Source organism: Pleurodeles waltl, chromosome 11 (genome assembly GCF_031143425.1).
Source record: "Pleurodeles waltl isolate 20211129_DDA chromosome 11, aPleWal1.hap1.20221129, whole genome shotgun sequence".
NCBI lineage: Eukaryota > Metazoa > Chordata > Amphibia > Caudata > Salamandridae > Pleurodeles > Pleurodeles waltl.
In genome coordinates this window covers 341,455,916-341,472,502 of record NC_090450.1, presented here as the reverse complement: position 1 = coordinate 341,472,502, position 16,587 = coordinate 341,455,916, and the positions used below count along the sequence as shown (strand labels likewise).

The 16,587-nt window shown below is 43.0% G+C and overlaps 1 protein-coding gene across 3 annotated transcripts in view; it reads left to right on the top strand.

Moving 5' to 3' along the window:
- Positions 1 to 947: 947 nt before the first annotated feature.
- Positions 948 to 16,587, top strand: part of FARP2 (FERM, ARH/RhoGEF and pleckstrin domain protein 2) — a 1,575,889-nt gene continuing 1,560,249 nt past the window's right edge. For all 3 annotated transcript variants that reach the window (XM_069213633.1, XM_069213634.1, XM_069213632.1), the window contains exon 1: positions 948 to 1,043. The gene's annotated coding sequence lies outside the window, so the exon portion shown is untranslated. The remainder of the gene's footprint in view (positions 1,044 to 16,587) is intronic.

The following is a 16,587-nucleotide window of genomic DNA, read 5'->3' as shown; positions in this document are numbered from 1 at the left end:
CGACGTACTTAACAACCTCTAAATGTCCCTTGCCAGACACAGTAACAGCGATTGAGCGTTGTAGTTGTTTAAGTTGGTGTTTCGTGGGCAGTGGGCAGGCGGATGGAAGGGAAGCCGTTCGCAGAATAAAGATGAAAAATATAATTGAACTACATCATACAGAGGTGTACAGGTCGAGTAGGATCGGTGAGATAAGGATTGGATGAAACCTCCGTAGGAGTCTTGAACCGCGGCCATGTTAAAATCAGGCAACGCGGTAGTTTACTGCACATAACAAACTTTATTGCCAAAAAGTGGTTGTGCTGGTCATTCATTTCAAGCGAATGTACCCCTCAATTAAACGAGAGAACGAGACCATCGCCTCACCCAGCGTCGTTGTTGCCTTACACTGATGTGATTGCGATATTTTGTGAAACCACGTTACAAAACAATTCGGTGTTATTAAAAGGCAACTATGGGACTCCGGCACGAACTGTGAGTTACAGCAAAAGGGGGAGCCAGGTGACAAGTCGAAACGTAAGCGAAGTAGGGGTCTTGTGCAACATGGAATAAATATGATGGGAGGGGTAAAGTGAAGTCAAAATAGGAGAGACTGGTACATGGGGGCAAGTTGAAGGAGGAGCTAAGGTTTCAGAGGGGTGGGAACTCTGCGTGGATTTAGCACTGAGGGACTCCGTTGAGGAAGATTGAAGGGCGTGGTCCGGGTGCTATACTTTAAAGTGACTGACAGTTCATTAGATATTTTACTTATCTTCATAGAAATGTGCTGGGATATTCTGATAATGATACCATTTATTGAAGATTATGACACTTTGTCTGCTAAGGCTTTGACTGACAGAAACGACAAAGCCGAAGTTAAACTGAAGGCCTTTTTGCTCTTGGGGCGGACGCGAACACACTGTGGGCGAGGTTATTAAGAGCCTGAAAGTCTTGCGGGGCGGGGTTACGAGGGCGGGATTAGGGAGCGGGACTGGGAGCTGACAGTCAGCACGAAAGAGACCCTTGAGCGGAGGCGGGTGAGGGAGTGAACTGTACAGAGAGAGGTGAGTTGTTGTCCGTACGGACGGCGTCGGGCCTTAGCTGCGTTCTCTCGCATCCTTTACAGCTCCTCCGGTCCTCCAACCTGTTACAAACTTTCAGGTCTCCTGGTTGGTCCTGTTTAATCCTACACTCCCTCGAACTCCATGAACTCCTCCTTCACTCTCTGCTCCTTCTGGTTTCCCCACACGCCCTTAGATTTCCCGGCTGTCCTTACGTTCTGTGGCGCTTCTTCTCTGTTTAATCAATCAGATCATATATTGTTCTCACTATTCATTTTTCCCTCGTTGTAGTTCTTTTCTTTCTGCCTCTCCACTTCTCCCGTTTACTCGCCAAACTTCCTCAACTGTACTCTCCGAGGGTACTGGTTCAATTCCTCTGACTTCTGTTTATAGTAATAGGTTTTCTACTTTAGTTCCCTTCGTTTGTCATCTGGGCTAAGACAAACGAAAACAGTTATTTCGTGAAAAAGATCAGATGTACATACCCGATCCTCGGTTGCAAATCTCCCCCTTGCTCCTATAGTGCCCCCTGTTCACTTTTTTCAATCCTTTAATTCACCCTATTGCCTCTACTGTGTCCCGCGTTCATCCTCTTTACTCTATACATTGCCTTAAATCCACCCCTACAGTTCACCAGTGTTTCGCTTTTTCCCCCTCATCTGCTCCTTCTCTGCACCAAATACAAGTTGCAGCCCTTCCTTGCCTGCAGAATCTTTTTGCTGTCCCTGCTGGTTGTTACTGCCCCACGTTCCACATATTCACCTTTCACCTCCTGATACCTCTTCCTAGACCAACAGTCATTTGCGCCCGCCGCTCCTTTTCCCCTTGTGTTCGCTTATGCTTATGCGTATCAAGTCCAGTTAATGGATCGCTTTCCACCAACCAGTCTGACCAGAATTTCGCCTGCTTCTCTCATCCCCACTAGACTCGCATGTACAAACTGTTCTTTCTCGGGGCTCCACAGCGTCACATTCATCCTCTTGACCACCCTCCTGTTGTCACTCTTCTCATTCCGCTGCTGCTGCTGCTCACGTCCGATATTACCAATCCCCCTTTCCCCCAAGTTTCTCATTCATGATACCTCGTATTTCTCCACTGCGTTGTTAACTGCTTCACCCCTCGCTTCCTTTATTTCCTTTTGACGTCCCTCACCCATCCTTTCTTTGCCACCTTTCCGGGATTTCTCTGATTCTTTCTCCCTCCGGTTCCCCGTTTCTAATGACAGTGCCTCTGCTCACTCGGTCTTTAATCATTTTTTTAAAATTATTTGGACAAAGTGTTAAACGCATACACAGAACATCAAACGTAGCGGTCATAAATGTGTAAATCGCTCTTAACTGAATTATGCAAATATTTTGTAAATGAGAGTTGCAAATTTTCAGGCCGGGCCCTTAAGCCAATTCCCTCCTCTTTAAGAGGATTAGGGACTGAAGGTCAGTGAGAAGGAATTCTGTGTCTTTACCAAAATTACAGTTCGAAGTTGTACGCACTGGTATTGATTGTAATGTGTAGCGTTTATGTAGCTTTACGTATATCGTGGGACGGTAAAACGCATTTTCGCAGGTGCAGACCTAGACCATTGCGGTGTGCGTGGATGGTGCACAGCGTTGTATTTGTATCACAGCGAGCGTTTTAACGTCTTGCTTGGCTGACCAGAGCGATGCCTTTCTTTGAGCGCAGTGGATAACATTGTGGTGGTGGTGGTAGTGTGAGAGCCTCCCATAATATAATTGTATTAAATTGAGGTTTATAATTTGAAACCCAAAGGTTATGGGGCGATATAGTTAGGCTCACATTTTAAACGTACAAAGCCATAGAAATTCACCTGTTATAGTTAGTTATCTCAAGTAACTATAACTCGTGCCCTAAGGTAACTATAACTACTTCCTCGCCATTAATTTCAGTTTTTTTAATGTAAACTAATTTTCATTACTGAACGTTAATCCAAACAATACTGTGCACAGCTTTTGGCCGTGTGTGGCAGTGGTTAGCCACAGGGCCTAGCCTGCGGCTAACCCCAATAGTCATCCCCCTAGTCACCCCTCTAGCATATTTGCGTGCAGGAAAACAGATGAAAAATCAGGAGCGGGTTGACAGCTCCTGCTGTCAGAAAGTGGACTTTGGTTGCTTGTGCTTGGTGGTAGCTGTCAGCTCTCACCAAGCAAAAGCAAACAGCTTTGTTCCAGGGATGGGCCCTGAGGTGTGGCCGGCCAACACCAGGACCATCACTAGCTCCTCACCGGAATGCCATGCGCCCCCCCTCCACCTACTGTCCTCCTGAGGAGGTGGCAGTCCCCTGGGCAGTGGAGGGGTGGGTGGGCCATTTTATATTTCGCCTGGGGAGGTGGTGGTCCCTGGGGCTTTGGGGGGGGGGGGCGAGGGGGCTCGCAAGACTCCTCACATATAATAGCAATTAAGCTCCTGGGACGTGGCAGTCCCCCGCAAAGAGATATGCCTAGGCAGGGGGCCCTTGCGCTCCCCTCCGTTATTTCAAACATGCACCCAGGACCTGGCCTACCTGGGGGCTTAAATTACACAAGTGTGGTGCACGTATTTTTTAAAAAAAAGTTTTTACCACCAATTCACGACCAGGTCTCAAATTCGTGGTTATTATTATTTTTTTTAAAGTGCTTTTTTGCCCTGGTGGGCTCCATCTGGGACCCCTAACACCAGAGCTAAGGGGCCAGGGTGACTCTACTTGGACCCCTTTATCTAATTTTTTTTTTTTTACCTTTTGTTTTGTGGGACTTGGCTGAAGTAGATTCCAAAGATGGCTTCCAATACTCCATTGACAGCCGATCAGAGCTGTGCATTTCCCTGCACAAGCTTGTCATACACAAATTCATAGCAAAGGGCCCACAGCCCTAGATATACCCATTTATTTTTCCTTTAATATCTCAAAAACGAATGAATGGATTTACACTAACTAAGCGAAAGCATAATCTGCATACCAAAAGCTAGCTTTCTGTCAAATGTGGTGTAATTTATTCTAGTGGTTTGGGCTGTGTTCATGTCTAAAATTCTTTGGGAACTAACATGGGAAATGCAACTTCTTTGACCAGCCCCTTTTCCTCGGTCCTAGCTTGACGGATCACCACCAAACTTTTTGTGTGCAACAAGAATAACCGGGGCTCTTTTCTTGGAACATTTTGTGGAGATTTATCAAACGGTGCCAAAGATATAGGCAAGTAAAAAAAAAAACAAACGCTTTTTCTATGGAAACATGGTCCTAACTACCTAGTGGTGACCTCCACTAGGTAATATGTATATAAATCCCCCAAAGCACAAAACATTCTCCCTCACCACATCAGTCTCCCGATTTGCTTCTTGACTTCTGCCAGAAACTGAAAAAGACATGGCTTTTCAAGTAACCTTGCCAAGTAGACAGTTGCCTAATGTACCTGCAAAGTGTATGGCTACCCTCACGGGTGATTAGAGGGCTATACAAATACACATAACTTATGATAAAAATCTTAGAAGCATTTCTATTCTCTGCTGTGTGCACATCCAATATTTTGCTTAAGCTGATATCAAATGTTACTAAATTAACACAAACATATACATTTTTTAAACCTTTGTCATCTCAACTTATCAAAAACTAGGCGCATTTTTTGTTTTTAGGTTTTTATGCACTCAACAAAAGAATATAGAGTGCTCGTCTGTTTTGAACACTCACTAGTTTGTGAACCCCGCACGACTACAAGTTAGTGGATGTGCAGTTTGTATCCGACTTTTGCCGACCAGTCTTTTTTTTGTGAGACACGCATTCAAACAGTGAAATGTAAGCTAATAAACAACCATTGTGTAGTACTGTACTCCTTCCACATCTCACGCAAATACGTTTTCAATAGGCATAAACTGAGAAAGGGGCATCCATACTTCAGTGTGTGAGTGAATGTAGAGATAAAATAGAAGATACACATTAGCAATTATCCCTCATTTGACCAAGATATCATCAACCAGAGAACAGCCCCTCTTGGGTATGTGTCACAGTATACATCTAAGATGAAGGAAAACCTGATAAAGCTCAGACGACCGGGGAGCCCCACTTCAACAGGTGATGCAGAAATAATGCTAGAGATATGTGGATACCCATTGGCTGCAGAGAAGTCATGCAGAGGTGTGGCCTTTAAGGAAGTGTTATGCCATGACTCCCAAATCCTCTGGTGTATCTCAGGGCATCTCCTTGCTTAATAGATTGGTTGTTCAAGGGAAATGAATTTGTTCATGCCACAGAGCTTCCTACTCAAAGATGAGGGGTCGCTGGCATGCCAGAGCTGGGCGAAGTTCTTAAAGGCAACATCAGACTCACTGTACTAAGAATATCTGAGTAGTATTAAAAAAAATAAAAATTAGGTAATGGCAAAAGGACATATCCACCTCCCCAGGGGGACATGAGGACATCCTGCCAATTTTCATCCTTTGATGGCCTGCATTATCCTCCCAGACTTTGCATAATTTATAAAAGGTATAGAGAGGAAATGATAATTGCCATGCAATATATTTCAGATTTTATTTCTCCACGCCAAGGTACCACGTTGCCAGTTTGGTCTCTAATGGGGTAAAGTCTGTTTGTTCCTGGTCCTTGAGGTGGCAGGTGATTGCACGCTGGAGATGAGGATTACAATATATTTGAGACCCATGCAGATCATACTCTACTTAGAGATCGGTAAATTAGGGCATGTGTGAGTGGGATATCCGCATCTCTGAGTTGTGACATATCCGTGATACTCCATCCTATGAATCTGTTTAGAAGAATCGTCGCCTAGTCTTGTCCCAAACCATAACAGGGGTTTGGGGTGCTGTAGAGGTTTCTCTGACGATTTGCTGTACCACAGGGTTTCACATAGTGAGTCGCACCTGATAGCTTGCGACATGAATAGGGTGGTGCACAACAGTCATATAGGTAGTTTCAGGGGAAACACTAGCCCACCTCTCAGTAGTGTAACCATGGTCATTTTGTGGACAGAAGATCCAGTCATTAAGAACCTACTTAATTTGAGGCTCTCTCGTAGGAAATCCCAGTTATTCCCCAGACCACCATCAGACAAGTTCTTGTAGCATTTTGTCATGTAAAGTGTATGTGTCTTATTCTCCTGTAGAAAATGTCGTAGAAAAGCATTCACTTTTTTAAAGGTTGGTGGGCTATGGGAGGAATAGTTTTGTAAGGCATACAGTAACTTGGGTGGGGATGCCATTTTAGTCATGGCCACTTGTTCCATTGTGGATAAGGGGAACAGGTTTAAGTGGGAAAGGTCCCTCTGTAGAGCATCTGGGAGCAGATGTTACATTGTCAACTGCTGAGTAATGATGGAGACACACATGTTCCCAAGTACCATATTCTTCCGAAGGATATTATCAGTTCCAGTTACCATATGATTGTATCGGGGGCATCGCACAGAGGGTAAAGATTCACTTCTGAATTATAATTTGCACGCTATTCTTGACTGCAGCCTTAGTAGGGCAATCTTTGGTATAGTGTTTTAGACATTTCTTTTCTATATTTAACTGGCTGATCATTCATAAGTAGCAGCTATTTAAAATACATCAGCTCAGCTTCTGCACTGTAAGAAAAGGCTCCTAGTGTATTGGATGATAATTTTCATGATTCTTTGTCTGACTCAACAGATCTTCTTTTCACTGACCCTCATTTCCTTTCCTATGAATCTGAGTGGTGGTCTGTGACTAGAGTGCTCTGCTCCTTTCTCTGAGTCTGAATGTGTTGTATCAGAATTTAGATTCATCCGAATAGACAGTAGAACAGTTAGATTACTATTAGTAAAGTTTAGGAACTTTCTTGATAAATCCCTTATGTTAGACCAGACCCACATAGTGTTTAGAAAGGCTATCAGAAGTAGTCTATTACTGCAGACACTTATAATTTAATTCTATTTTTAGTAGTGTTGTGTACACACTTAACTCTGCTTTGCCCAGAGTTCTTTGTGGTGGCATGCCTACACCTTATCAGACATTGGTTCAGTCATAAAATACAAAGACGAGAGAGTAAGTGTTCTTCATTCATTTGCTGGCCTGGCCAAATAACTGCAGGGCAATGTGATGTTGTCTTATAAGGCTCTTACTTAACTTTACATGTAGAATATTGGTTGGGTTAGGTGTGATCTGCAAAAACACTGTAGAGCATGACCTCTCCAAAAGATATGCAAATGCTTAATTCTGTTTTACTAAGCATCTAGGCCTACAGCTGTTAAAAACAAAAAAAAAATCTAAAACAATAAAAAAAAACGTGTCCATCGATCTCCCTTCATCACTTTATTTCTTTCCTATGCATTATTATTAGCACGCAGAATATCGATCTGAAATTTTCTTCCAGTGACAGTTACTACTTTAAATACATTAGATCCTGTAATTTTGTGCACGTTGTGCCATGGCTTTTGAGTGTCTGTTGTACTGATGAGAAGTATGTTGTGGTTTAAGCAGTAGTGAAATATCACTTAAATGTAAACTTTCTTTCTGCTTCCTCTGGCCAGGTTGAGGCCACTATTGTGCTACTATAGACTAAATCATTTTCAGTGTATAACTTGTTACAATCCTTAACATAGTGTTCGTAGATTTTGAATGTTGCTTGCCTGTTCACGTGGACCTATTTCCCTCCGTGGCCTGAGCACCTTAGAAAAGCTCTGGCAAGGGTGTCCCTAAAGCTCAATTGATAGGAACTAAATACCAAATGAAGTTTATATCTGGATTACTGTTCTATCTCTTGTCTCTATTTATGTACTCATTTTGTTCCAATCCTCTGATTCAAAATAAACATTTCTACTGTTGGATCATAAATCTTTAGTCTGTCTACATTATAAGGATTCTGTTGTGCTGCTTTTGGCTGCACCTGTATGCAACGTAGAATAAAGGCACAATAAAATAATGTTTTTTTCTTTATTACTAAGCTTCTGATTACTAAATCCTCTGTAGATGTTGTCCCTACCATGCAAACTGTGATTCCATCCTCAAGAAAGCTCTTCAGTCTAGGCTTGAAAACTAGCAGCAAACCATGTTCTTTACATTATTTTAGGGCTAGTGTGATATGCATTGATATACATTGTTTTGTATTAAGGCACACTGGACATCTTACGTAAGGCGTAGATTGGGTCCAGTGGGTAAGTTGGTGACTTAATAACTTGGTGACTTGAAATATGATCCCTCATTGTTCCGCATGACCAAATTATTTCATTATTTGGATGGGACTGTCTCGTGCATGGTAAATGGGAGTGTACCCCTGCCCTGGGTGCTATTCTGCTTATGAAACTGCTAGCCTGACGTTTTACTTTGGCTCTTGCATCACAGTAATCTAGCGTTCACTCAGACACTTGTCTCTGATAACATGAGGCCCATAACCTGTGTGCATATCTGAACGAGTGCACCAAGCATGTCTCCATTGTAAGCATTGGACTCTGGATTTGATCTAGTCCAGAGGGAAAAGTTGTGGGAGGTGCTACAAAAAATAGGGACTCCGGCCAACTTAATCCAACTTTTGAAGCGGTTGCATGAGGACACATATGCGCAGGTGAAATAGGGAAACCTAGGTGAACTAACGGACAAAATCCCCATAAATAGGGGTGTTCGCCAGGGTTGTGTGTTGGCACCATTTTTATTCTCTATTTTTATCAATGAGGTTGTACAGGTTTTAATGACGTGCCAGAATGATGCCCCCACCCTATGCCCCCAAAAAAATCCAATCCTTCTTTTCGCTGACGACTCTCTTCTTATTTCTAAAGCTCCCATGGGCCTCCAAACTCTTATCAATAGATTTAACTCCTTTTGTCGAGATTACGGCCTAGAGCTGAACCATAAAAAAAACAAGTTAATGGCGTTCCGTTCAGGACTGCGGAAGAAATGTACTATCCATTTAGAAGGGAACCTCCTGGATAAGGTTTCTTCCATTGATTATTTGGGTGTAAGGTTTACTGATAATCTGAACTGGGCAGAACAGATCAATAAAAGTGTGGGTCGCCTGCAGCACGGTGTGGCATCAATCCTGCGTTTCTATAGGGGTACAACAGCAAAAACGGTCTCCCCGGCAATTAAGATCTACATTGCCAGAGCACAGGGTGCCGCCGCATACGGAGCAGAGGTCTGGGGTTTTTCTGACTGTAACAGGCTCACTATCAGTGATAACAGTTTTGCGAGGTCCTCGTGTGCCTGTCCTCCTAGTACTCCATTGATACCACTGTTCTTAGATCTGGGCCTGAGACGCATAGCCGATAGTCTTATCCAATATAATAATGGTCTTAAAATAATTATATGGACTGTCCCTGAATTAGACGTTTATAAGACCTCACTCCACGACCTGCTAATGTGCTCCAACTCAACCTCTATTCCTTGGGTTAAACATGTATCCAGTTGGTTTAACAAATATGGCCTCAGCCACTTTTGGGAGGAACCTCATAAACTAGAAAAGGCTCACTCCACTGTACTGAAAGCATATATTGGTCCTATGTACGCAATGATTATATCACCCATAGAACCTATGGCACCTTAACAAATCGCTTTACAGATTTTAAGTGGTATCCACAATTTGAACCATATTTAGACAATATTCCTGACATTCTCGGTAAAAGCTTATATGCCAGATTCTGTTTCGGGTCGTTGCTGCTGAAGTCATTGATGTGTAGATGGGGTACAAAAACAGATACAAGTACATGCCCAGTTTGTGGTGAAAAATTGGAAACGATTGAACATTTTGGGCCTGATTCTAACTTTGGAGGACGGTGTTAAACCGTCCCAAAAGTGGCGGATATACCACCTACCGTATTACGAGTTCCATAGGATATAATGGACTCGTAATACGGTAGGTGGTATATCCGCCACTTTTGGGACGGTTTAACACCGTCCTCCAAAGTTAGAATCAGGCCCTTTATGTTTTTTTGCCCTGCTTACTCCCTTCCCAGGTCCAAGTGGATCCGTCACATTTGTCGCGAAATGGGTATAAGAGATTGTGCCTCTGCTTTGAGAATTTTAAAAAGTCACAATTCTACGGTTTTAATACTTGCTGTTAGTAAATATTTATTAGTAGCATGGCGAATACGCAATTCCATTGCTAGGACTGTGTTTTAATTCAGAGCCCTGCTTTTTACTCTCATAAGAACTGCAGGAGGGGGGTTGAAACCGTATTATGTGTATTATTATGTGTACTGAGAATTTTAATTGAATCATGCTCTTAGGCATCCATGTTTTATATATTTTTTTATCTATGTATTATTATTATTATTATTGGTTTTATCCTTATTCCTATTACTATTGTATATTCGCTTTGATGATCGACTGATCGAATAAAGCATGTGTTAAATCAAATCAAATCAAGCATTGGACTATGGTCACTGCCATGGGTCTATAACATAAAATCATGATGGCAGTTTACTGTGTTTTGTGGTTCTTTAGTGTGATGAGATCTTTTTTCCCCTTTGTTAAAGGGAGTTTGGTCTACTGACTCCGCCTGTGCAACTTTCTACTGTAATGGGGCACCCAGTACCTTGCGCTGACCTTCTGCCTGCATGTCTGCTGCATATATGTGCAGCAAGTGTCTGACAATTGTATGGTAGCAGGATTGTGTATATTATGAGCTTGCGTACCTGGATCAGTGGGATCCATTTTGAATGCCTCTGTGTTAGCATAGCATAACAAAAGAATGGGTCCAGATTCCCCTAATAGTGAATGTATATTGTTTGTATTCTTTGTGGCTCAAGGTCCAGATAGCTAAGGTAAGTGAAGAATGGAGGCAGAGCTCTCCTTAGAAATTTAATGTGGATCTCGTTAGCAAAGGGCTGCTGATTAGTTTTTCCTGAGCACTGCCATTTGGTAAGGGGTGGGACAGCAGATTCTGTTGTTCAAGGTAAGGACATCACCTACCCTTGTTTATTCCTGATTACTGCGCCAGGAAGTGTGACAATAGCTAGGTGCAGAAATCTCACGCTTCATTCACTACCTCCTGATAGAAGCCATCACCATTGTCACTTGCTGTGGGAGCATCAAGGAGCACCCAGAAAATATGAAGGAGCACTAATCCAAACCGGTTCTCTATTCTTAGACATTGGATCCACGCCACTACATGTAAAATGTCTATAAAAGAGGGAAGCCACTCACCCCACTTTGTTCCTGTTTCTGGGTGGTAGGAATTTTGTGTATTCTTATTCTGGAGGTTTCCATCACAGAAATGTAAGGAAAATGTGTGATTTCAGGCAAAGTTGGAGGTTTGCAGGGCATTTTTGGTAAATAACACTTAATGGCAGCAAATCACACCATCCTGGACTCCTAGTTTTCCCTAGGTGTCATCTGAGATTTGGTCTAAAATCTAGAGCTACGCACACGAAAAGTAGGGTCAGTTTTTGTTAGAAAAATGCGCTGCATCCATGTGTTTTGACCCGTTTCCCGTCACGGGCATTAGGTGAACCCACACAAGTGAGGTACCATTTTTATTGGGAGAATTGGAGGTATGCCAGGCAAAGGAAGTTTGTGACTCCCAGCAGATTTCAAAAATTCCATCACAGAAGTGTGAGAAAAATTTGTTTTTTTACTTATTTATTTTTAGACATATTTTGAGGTTTGCAAGGGATTCCTGGTAACATAACCTGGTGAGAGTCACACAAGTCACCCCATCCTGGACTTAGCTACATGTCTAGTTTTAAAAAATGTACAGGTTTGCTAGGTTTCCCGAGGTGCCGGATGTGCTAGGGCCCAAAATCCACAGCTAGGTGCACTGCAAAAAAGAAGTCCGTTTTCAGTAGAAAAATGTGATATGTCCACGTTGCGTTTTGGGCCATTTCATGCAGTGGGCACTATGCCTACCCACACAAGTTAGGTACCCGTTTTATCGGGAGACTTTGGGAACACAGAATAGCAGAACAAGTGTTTTTTACCACATTATCTTTCTCTGCCTTTGTGCCTTCCAAATGTAAGAAAGAAGTAATTTTGAGAAATGCCCTGTAATTCACATGATAGCATGGGCACCCACGAATTCAGAGATGTGCAAATAACCATTGTTCCTAAACTCCATAACTTGTGCCCATTTCAGAAGTGCATAGGTTTCCTTGATACCTATTTTTCACACTCTATAGTTTACCAAATGAATTGCTGTATACCCGATACACAGTGAAAAACCTTTTCAAGAAGGAGCTCACTTAATGGTTATGGGTTCTTGATGAACTTACAAGCCCTATATAATCTCGAAACATGAAGGGTCCAGCGGACATAACAATATATTGCTTTTGAAAACCTGCCATAGTTAGAAAAAGTTATGGATGAAAATGTAGACACAAATGGCTCTTTTTTATTTTATTTTATTTTTTTACTCATTTTCAGTATTTTGTATTTCAAGTGTTTCTATAGGAAAACCTTGACAGATCTACACAAATGACCCCTTGCTGAATTCAGAATGTCTGCTTTTCAGACATGTATAGCTTTCCAGGATCCACCATTGGTATCACATCCATTTCTACCACTAACTGAAAGGAGGGTGAAAGCACACACAAAACAATACGGTATCCCCCAGTAAAATATCAAAACTGTGTTGTAAAAATGTGTTTTTTCCGATTCAAGTCTGCCTGTTCCTGAAATCTGGGCAGGGGATGATTTAGCATGGCAAACCCTTTGTCGGTGCCATTTGCAGGGAAGCACTAGCCTTTTTCTTCTGCAGCACTTAGCCCCTCCCCCCCACCCCCATTTTTGTCCCCCCAAAAACCCAAACTTAAGCTGTATTCTGGCTAATTTCTATGTCCCCCTCCAGGGGAATCCACAAACCCTAGGTATATTTACAATCCTCATGGTGCTGGGGAAAAAAGAACGCACATTTGGCATAGATAGCTTACAAAAAGTTATGGGCGCCTTAGCTTGAACTATCCAATAGCCCAAAAAAGATTTAGCACTGGGGCAGGCTTAGCAGAGAAGGGGTTAAGTAAGTCTGTAAAAGAATGTGTGATTGCATGACTTACTTCTTACTGTCACACTACACCATTGGTTTATGGCTTTCATTGTGTTGGCATGTGATGATGTGTGTCTTGCAGTATTATGATTGCTGTGAACATGTGCTTTTGTGTCTGTTTGGAAGTATGAATCTAGGTATACTGGGATATACTCTGTGTTTAGGTTGGTGGCTTGGTGTGTGGCAAAGTGATGTTGGTTATGTGTTTGTGTGATTTGCATGTGGTCACATAGTGGTGCCTGTGGCACATCTTCTGCTGCTTCTGTGATCATATGATGTTGGGTTGATAGTTCTATGACTATGGGTGTAATGTTAGGATATTTGGTGGATTTATTTGAACGAATGTGATTGTAGGGGCACTGGCATACAATGCACTTAATAATGTTTTATATTATGTAGTGCATTAGTTTTTCCTTGAACAAGTTTGTGATGTACTGTAGGCAGGGAACAGAAGGTAAGGTTGACAGTATGATGTGGTTCGGGCACGAGGTAAAGGTAGAATAATCTCATACATTTCTTAATTTTTTAGTTTTTATGATGGAACCACAAGAAATACATTTGTCAATCTTAATCCCCTTTTAACTTCTATATGTTTAAAGAATTTCTTGTTTTTTGGGGGATTTATTTTGTGTTTGTGTTGGCATTTGAAGTTAGTTAGTTTTTGGAAAAAGAGAATAACTGGGGCCATATTCCGAATACATCGCATTTTCCTTGTTTGCACCTTTCAAAAGGTGTGCCATATGCAAACAAGGAAAGTGTGCCATATTAGAATGAATCGGCTTCCCTCAGTGCAGCTATGGACCTGCACTGCCCTAGGGACAGCGTATTTAAGTGAAATACAGAACAGCTTTGAAGCAGCCGTTCCATGTTTCACTGTACCGATGGCAACTGCCTGCACTTTTAAGGGGGGAAAGAGATTAAGTGGCAGGTGGGTGCAGTGAGTGACTCCACCCACCTGCACGGGGATATCTGGGGGCTCCAAATGACCCCCTTCAAATGACTGCCATCATGGGGTGCAATGTCATTGTGCCTCCTGAGAGCTTCTTTGCCTTGGCGCCCACATCCATAATTCTGTGTGGGCACAGAGGCAAAGAGATTCCCTCACTTGCATGGGGCTATGTCCCCATGCAAGTGAGGGAGCACCCTCTGATTAAAGCACTGGCGCTATGTGTGCCAGCTCTATGCTTATTTCTGAAGGAGCCACACAAGTGTCTGTGGCCCCTTCTGTAATATCAAAGCCCCCATGGGGCACGCAAATGCCTGTTCGACCCCGCCGGGGCACTTTGTGTAATATGTCCCCTTGTGTGTTGTGTGTGTGGAAATATGAAGGATGTGTCAGTTGGCATCCAATAGGTTGATGTGTTGGCCTGTGCTATTGGTTGTATGATGATGATCGGTATATTGTTGTATGATGTTGGCTGTGTGGGCATGCTATGATAGGGGTGTGTTGGCACATAATGGTGGGTGTGCTGGTGTATGATATTGGTTGTACGGATGAATTGGGATGGGCGCATTTGGACCTATAATGTTCCTCGTATGAATGTGTCATATTGGATGAGCTCCTGTATAACTTTGCTTGTGTGGCCATAGGGTGGAGTCTTATGACAGGGTGCGTGTTGGAGTCTGATGGTCGGTGTATTGACATATGAAGTGGGTTGTGTGGGCTTATAATGATTTGTGTTGGTTTATGATGTTGGATATGTGGTTGCATGGTAGTGGGTGCTTTGACTATTGTTGGTGGATGTGTGGATATGTGAAGTGGTTTTTATGGATGTATGTTGATGGGTGTGTTGTTGTATGGTGGCTGTTTAACTGTATGATGATGGTGGTGGTGTCCCCATCTTTCTGCAGTATTTATCTTGGCCATCTAGCCCGCCCGCGTCATGTGTATGTGAGCCCCACTCCTTCTGCAGTGTCTCTGTGGGATCATACCTCCCCGTTATGTGCCTTCTGCCCCTCTGTGTACATTCACACAGCGCGGCCTATGAGTTTGCCCCGCTTCACCTTAGTGTCCTTTGTTTGACTCCCCCCACACTTATGCAGCCTAACTGTATTCTCCTCAGATTCCAACTGCCAACCTGTGTGCCACCCTGCCTTGCTGCTGCACCAGCCCTGTGTGGCATTAGCTGCCCCTGCATTCCCTCGGTGATGGCCTTTCCTACTTCAACCACTGTGTGAAGAACTGATCTACCACTGTAGTCCATCTGTGCGCCCCTCTGCACCCCATTCAGCCCCTATGTGTACCTCCCTTCCTCACTCCTGCAGCTTGACTCTGCTGTGTGTGCTGCTGCCCATTGTAACCCCTCCGCCTTGCAGCCAGATCTTCAGTGATCACTAATGTTTCTTATGCCCCGCCCACTGGATGATAGTGTTCAGTACACTTTTTTGATTAGGTGGAAGGTGTGTTTCCACTGAAAAAGGGCCTGATTTAGATCTCGGCGGATGGAATACTCTGTCACCAATGTGACAGATATCCCATCCGCAGTATTACGTTCCACATAGGATATAATGGGATCGTAATACAGCAGATGGGATGTCCTTCACATTTGTGACAGAGTATTCCCCACCACGAAGATCTAAATCAGGCCCAAGGTGTTGGAGAGATTATGCTCAGTACAGTAGGCCTGAATTGGTTTTGGTGCCAAGCTCACGATAAAGGCTATGGGCCTGTTTAATTGGTTAAAGTTATGTCAGCTGCCATAAGTCTGATCAGTTTATTATCAGGTCCGACTAATATTTGTTGTGAGAAGCATATGCTAAAGGCAATAGGCTTTTATTGGAGGACTATCATTATTATTACTACAATGCTGCGTCAAAGCCTGTGGACAGGTATTTTGTAACATGCAATCATGTGATTGCTATATTATGCAAATGTTTTTTAAATATTTGTTTTTATTGAGTTTTTCAGTAGAACTTGGTACAAAAACAGTAAGTATTACAGTGTAATTTGTACTAAAATAATACTGTTATTTTCAGATCTTTAATTGTTCCCACCTCCCCCGAATGCTACTCATAGGATATTATCAAGATTTAGTCGATTGTAGGTAACATATATCTATTAACCATAAGTCTGGGCGACACACATGTCAGAGGCATACATTACCCTGGGTGTTGATATCCACCCGTACTACATGGAGTTCGTAAACATCACCTCCCCACCATTGCATCATATCACTGTTGTTCCATTCTCCGAAGGTGTTGTCCAATTTGGGCCTTTCCTCTTGAGGTACCTCCATTGCATGGGGGAGGGGGTGGGCTTCCTTCAGTTACATTCCGTTCCCCTCATTTGTATGTCATCCAGGAGTTCACGCAACTCCAGTAGCATCTGTGCCCACGCAATCATATATTCCTCTAGTTTTTCATCTCGCTGCACGTGTTTCATACGGACCTCTTCAGCCACTGCCCATTCTAGCATATGTCTTATCCAGTCATCTTACCTAGGTAAGGCTACAACCATCCATTTGATGGTGATTCCCCTTTTCACAAGTAGTAGTCCATATATCACAAATTTAGGGCTGAGTGTTTTCTTTCTGGGACTTGGGATAAGAGACTTAGGGGTGTATGGTATATCCCATCCCGATGCCCTATTAAGCGCTTTCAGTATGTCTGCCCAGAATG